This window comes from Magnolia sinica, chromosome 9 (genome assembly GCF_029962835.1).
Source record: "Magnolia sinica isolate HGM2019 chromosome 9, MsV1, whole genome shotgun sequence".
Taxonomy (NCBI): domain Eukaryota; kingdom Viridiplantae; phylum Streptophyta; class Magnoliopsida; order Magnoliales; family Magnoliaceae; genus Magnolia; species Magnolia sinica.
The window spans coordinates 22,853,426-22,860,280 of record NC_080581.1 but is presented as its reverse complement, the minus strand read 5'-3'; positions in this window follow the sequence as shown (position 1 = coordinate 22,860,280).

Genomic DNA, 6,855 nt, shown 5'->3' with positions numbered 1-6,855 from the left:
CGCTCATGCTAATTGACAAACCAGGGCACTTTCAATCTCCCCCTTTGTCAATTACATGACAAAACACCAAAACACCCTAGAACACCTTCTAGACAAATACCCTAAATTGTGTGTACATGAACTTTACATAATTTTATAAAGTTATCTAGTTTGCACACACACACACACACACACACATCAGTAGCTGCTCCCCCTAACAGCAATCTCCCGCTGTTGCTTTGCAGCTACTCCCCCTAACGCCTGTACCACCACCCACAAACAGATACACACAATTTTCCTTCGGGGTGGATTTGTTCTCCTCCTTTTTGTCAGTCATTAGCAAAGGATAACATAACAGTTGATATTGATTGAAGTTAGAGAATATGGGAGAACCAAAATTCTGGGAGCATAAGCAGAATAGATATAAAAGACCATCCCTTAAATATATACCAGTTCAAAGAAAACCTATGATGACTAATAGTATGAGCACAGAGAGCAAACATCATAGTTGATATAAACCAGATAAAATAGGGACAAGATTCATAGATGATAGCACCATTCAAAGCAGACCAGTAAGTAAACCAAATTAAAATGGTAGTAAGATATATGAGATGTAAACAGCTATAGCCCAAAATATCCAAAAATATATACCACCCAAGATTGGCCGTAGAGTGACATCCATCCAAAAAAATCAGGCCCATCCATGGGCACTCAAAAACAACCACAAGTATCTAGCCCATCCATGGGCATATACATATCCAAAAAAAAAACTTGTCAGACTATGCAGATTAGTAAGCCATCACCTACACTCATGTGATCGTAGGGCACACAAAAAGATACCCATGCCCGTATGTTAAGATAAGAGTAGGGTGTATGTGACGACACAGAGACTGTCTAAACTATGGCGGAGGTGCAGAGGAGGACGGTGTAGTATCGTCTCGTCCGCAGGTGGTCAAATCCACCAAGTGTTGCACCGATTGTTGCACTCCATTCACCAGTCATTCCAAGACAGTAAATCGTACATTCACGGACTCCTTTAACTGGGTGACATCTAGCTGTATTGCTCCAATCCTATCCTGATGGAGCTTGAACCTTTTTGCATGTTCGGGTTCAAATGAGGACAGAGCTGGTTGAGGCTCAAGAGGGTTGCCCCCAGCCATTTCAGTGCCTGCAGCTGGAGCGTCACCTTCACCACCTTCTCCTTCTTCCTGAATCCCTTCCTTAGGCTGGTCTTCTGGAAATTTGTGAAACTTTAAGTCCATCCTTCTAATATTGTTCTTGTTGAAGTGCTGAAGGGGAAGTTCTGGATCATTTGTCGTTGAAAGACCGGTTGCATTGCACACATTATGAATGATCTAAGGATAAGGCCAATGCACATCCCGAGAGGTATGAATCACATATACTAGTTGATGCATAATCAGAGTAGGAAGACAGATTTTGATCCCTGTAGCTATGGAGAATACTACCATTGCCATGAACCCGGTGAGATCTGAACGATTGGTACTTCGAGGGTATATGTTGGGGGTGAAGATACCATGTAAAATACGAAACTGTGGTTCCATGAATTTTGATTTCAGTGCATTGCCTTGATACTAGGGAATATCATGACCATGACAAAGAAATTTTGTCACCATGGACCTGGCTTCGACATTCTCAAGGTCTATGTTAGGTAGATCGACGGGTGATAGGGTAAGACCAAGGATGTTCGCAATGGATGCAGGAGTTAGTTCCACATTGTCACCATCGATAGACACAGTGAGAGAAGGCAGATCAGCCACTAGAGAATGACAAGAAGTAAAGAAGTTGTATGTCCGTTCATAGTGGCATACCCCACCAAAGTCAAGGAGGGGCAACTAGTCAATTTCAGCAAGAAGGGGTTCCGGATTATATGGCTTTAGGTAGTCCCTGTTTATCCTTCTTTTAAGAACTAACTTCCACCCAGTGAACTGGGCCAGTGCTGGATTCACCCTGGCAGGAGGGGCTAGTATTTCAGATTGGGACTCGCCATGTGAAGTTTGCCGTGTTCTCTGGCAAGTGGGAGTCCCACGTTTAGGAACCCTTGCCCTTTCACTCGAAGCAAGAACTTTTTGCCTGGAGGATCTCGAAGATTCTCCAGGATCGAACAATTTCCCCTTTTCCTTCCTCATTGTTCGATACTCTCAGAAAAGGATTTGATGAATTTAGAGACAAATAGACAGAGTTTATCTTGAAAAATCAGTAAATACCCTAAAAGAGCAAGATAGAATCTTAATGAAAAGGTGGGGAATGGAAGGGTATTACTGGATTTGAAGGATGTTTGGGACTCTTCAACGAAGCTTTGAGTAGACCGGCTGAGAGGAACGAGCAGGGAAGAAGGAAAAATGATCTTGAGAAGTGAAATGGCATTTTCCCGCTCGAGCTCCTTTTTATCGGGCGACACACTTCGATATCATCGAACACTATTTCAATGATATTGATGGACCTCATTTGATGATATCGAGGATGTCTTCGATAACATTTTCGATCATGTGACTTTTTCCATTCCAAAGATGAGTCGATGATATCGATTTTGGGTCGATTGAATCGAGAGCCCTCATGACTTATCGACAGACATATCGAAGGTGAGTATTTTTCATTTTTCAGCACGTCGACAAACTTTCATGTATAATATAGTATATCTTTGAGTCAGACAGTATAAACAACAAAATTTTGTACATGCATTGTAAAAATCAAAATTTAAACATTAAGATGTTTATATACAAAAAGATTGAGGTGAGAAATCTCAGATATAACATTAGGAGATCAGCAAAAATTGCATCTTTTCAACAACTATCTAGATCTAGATTCATGACTTGAACTCGTTTTTCCATGCTCAATATTTCTAGGCATATGGATTAGTTCTCCTTTTGCCTTTAATGACATAGTAGTGGTTATCTGTGCGATAACCCTTCATCACTGATTTACTTGATAGGTTAAGGATTTTGCATTCCTATTTGTTGAAGGTAACCACATGCTCATTGTCACATATTTGAGAAATGCTCAAAAGATTATGCGTTAATCCTTTTATGCAAAAGGCATTCTTATTTTTGAGTGAATTTATTCCTTTGATAAATCCCTTTCCAATTACTTTAGCAGTGCTTCCGTCTCCATAGGTGACTATCCCATCATTAAGATTTGAATAATTTGAAGAGAGGGATTTGTCACCTGTGACATGTCTTGAGCATGCGCTATCCAGATACCACGTACTGTCATTGCCTATTATATAATTTGAGTGAGTAACACGGCAATTTTTCTTTTCTTTTACTACCCATTTTGTGACAGAATTTTCAACTGTGGTAGTTTCTTTAATCAAGTTAGGCAATTGAATCGTGTTTCCACATTCATTTGTTTTTCTTGTTTAATCCAGCCACTTGATTTGATAACTCCTTCATTCTGTTAGTCATTCTAGGTGGTGATGGATGTGTATTTCTTCTATCCATATTCCTAGGTAGACTCCTGACATTTTGTATTGTTTCTCTGGTCGGTTTATATTTACCAGTATGATTTTGACCAGAATTATGTTGACTCCTCCTAGGTGACATGCATTCAAACTTATAATGACCAGAATCACCACGTAAATGACAAACAGGAGTGGCTCTTGTTTTACTACCTGAAGTAGCAGATTTTTCAGCCATTGGTGCTACATTTTCGGTTTTTGTTTTGAATTTATCATATCCCAAGCCACTCTTTTCTTTTCCAGGTCTTTCCATACCTAATAGTTTTTCTAATTTCTCACCACTCTGGGAAAACTTATAGTTTAGTTTAGCAAGTTTTTTGGATTCTTTTAAATCAAACAGGAGTGTGTGATTTTCTTTTTTAAGGAGCATATTTTTATCTTTTAATAGCTCATCCTGTTTGTTTAGTTTTTTAGACTCGGTTTTAAGGAAGATGTTGATTCTTTCTAGTCTATCATTATCTGAATGATATTGCTATAAATCATTGATTAGATGTGTATTAATTTTTAAGGTTTTATCCAGATCTTTTTGCAGCAATTCCTTTTTGTTTTTAGATATTCTAAGTCTTTTAAGGATATTAATACTATGAATGTAGAGTTGATTGTAAGCATCTTGCAATTTATCCTGTTCTTCTTCTTCATTCTCAGTCTCCTAATAATATAATGGAAATGATTCATTGGCTTGCGGTTCTTTAACATTCTTGGTTTTAGTGGGAATGGTTGAGGTAGTGGAGCTCATAAGAATTTTCAGAGATTTCTGGTCTCCATCGCTCTCTGAGTCGCTAGATTCTGAGTTTGACTCTTCCGTATCATCCCATGTGGCAGCCATTGCCTTTCTCTTAGTTTTTCTATTTGGGCATTCAGTAGAGAGATGTCCCAACTTTTGACAGGTATAGCATTGTGGTTCCTTGGACTCTTTACCGGTTTTACCTGTGAAATGTTTGTTGTTCATCTATCTTCCTTTAAATGGACGGCCGCGATTTTTCTGAAAGAATTTTTTGAACCGTTGAGCCAACAAAGCCACTTCTTCATCTTCGTTTTCTCTTTCACTTTCAATGTCCCCATTTGTTGTATTCTTTGAAGTTTTGAGGATAGTAGTTTTGGATTTAGATATTTGTTTGAAGTGTAGTTTAAATGTTTATAGGGAACCTACTAGTTCTTCTACTTTCATTCCATCTATGTTTCTACATTCTTCAATGGTTGTTACTTTAGGATTGAACCATTCCAGTAATGATCTTAATATTTTCTGATAGATTTTTAAGACCGGAACTTTCTCACCTAATCCACCTATGGAGTTGCAAATGATATTCAGTTTCGTGAAAAAATCCATGAAGGTCTCATGCTCTTCCATTCTAAGACTTTCAAACTGTGATGTTAGGAGTTGTAGTTTGGTTCTCATCATAGTACTTGTTCCTTCATTGGTTGTTTCTAGTAGATCCCATGCTTCTTTGGCTATCCCACACATACTGATTTGATTGAAAATGTCTTGGGACACAGCATAGTAGATAGCATTTATAGCTTTAGCTTTAGACGTTTGTTTTTCTTTGTCGAATGTTGTCCACATTTCTTTAGATTTTGGTTGGGTGATAGCTATGCCATTTTCAAGTACAACTTGTTCGGTTGGTGGCACATATCCTCTTTCAACTATATCTCAAACATCATGATCAAAAGATCTTAGAAAGCAATGCATTCTAGCCTTCCAGTATGCATAATTTGATCTATCAAATACTGGACGTCTAGTGACCAATGAGCCCTCTCCTTTGGCCATATTACCAACTTCAGTCAAGATCACTCTCTAGGCGGTGAAGCCCTTAAGAGAGACCCGCTCTGATACCAATTAAAATTGTGGGAATGACAGCTTTAGTTGAAGTGGGAATATGTCAATATGTCTTAAAGGGGGGTGAATAGGAGTTTTTATTATTTTATGACAATTTAAAAATCCTATCACTCTAATCCCAAAAGTAACCATGCATCAGAATTACTATAGAGTAACTCTACTGGCTTCCAAGCCTAGTAGAGGATCTAATCATAAAACTATTTGAGAGATATACAATATACAAATCAGTTTATGATGGATGTGACTATGTGTGTGAGGTGTGATCTCAGATAATCAAGTATGAAAGTATTTAAGGAAATCACTTAAGTAATGGAAGACAATAGCAATCTCAAACACAATCATTTTTATAGTGGTCCGACTACTTGTCTACTCCACTTTAGGTAGACGCACTGAACCCTAGAGTGTACCGGATCTCACTAAGGAGGTTTCACAATAGGTTCACCTCTAACCACTACAACCTACACTTAGGCTGACACGACATGTCTACATGACACAGTTTATGCTCCCATGAGCAAGTGTCAACACAAAGCACCCGACTTTTAAGCCCCACCGGCCAATGATCCACACAAGGAACCTAACGGAGGTTTCACAATAGGTTCACATCTAACTAGTTTATGCTCTCCACTGAGCAAGGGTCAACACAACGCACCCCTATGTACACTCCCGCCGGAGGCCTCATATGAGGACTTGCAAGGGGTGAGAAACACTTTAGACCTAATCTTAAGAAGGAATGATCAAAAGGGTCCTCTGGACTCTAATGTCAAAGATCTCCACCTTTCTTGATGAAGAATCTTCTGCTTTCTTGAACCACAACTCAGAAGATGTACCAATACATGGTGACGGGTTGGGTCAAGGTTATGATGGAATCCTACTCTATTAAATATTTTCCTATAAGGGAGATAGAGCGATTCTAATCATCTATGCATTCAAGGCATCCCAGCTTAATGATTTGCTTTTAGCTACAGGATCCTTGAATGCGGAAGTTCATTCCTCAATCCACTCTATTGAATGTCAATGATGAGGGTGGATTGGAGGATGAACTTCCATGAGAGAAAAGGCTTAGGGTATATGATGTAAGGTTAAACACTCAAAAGCACTCTCTATTTTTCTCTGTCTAACAACCAAGGACAAGCTCTCATTAAATAGGCAAAAGGTTCCAACATATATAAAACAGTCACATTTTTTACAGAGTTTGATATCATCGAGTAGGGTCGATATCATCGAGCGTATACTCTCGATAGCATTGACTGACAGCTCAATGACATGAACTCAAATGTCAAACGCTTTTGAAACCTTTTGCCAGCTGGTCGAGGAAATCGAACGTGTGTCGATGTCATTGGATTTTGAACTCCGATTTCATCCACACGAGGTTTGATTCCTTGACATTTGAAAAAATGTGAGAGACTTGCCTTTGAAGATTTTTAGGTAAATGATATGATCGAGCATCACTCGATATCATCGAAATTTGAATATCAATGATATCGAGGTAAGTGTTGATTGATCGATAATTTCAAGGAATTTTCCTTTAAGCTTGCTAGACAGATTGTGTTCACATTTGATGACATCG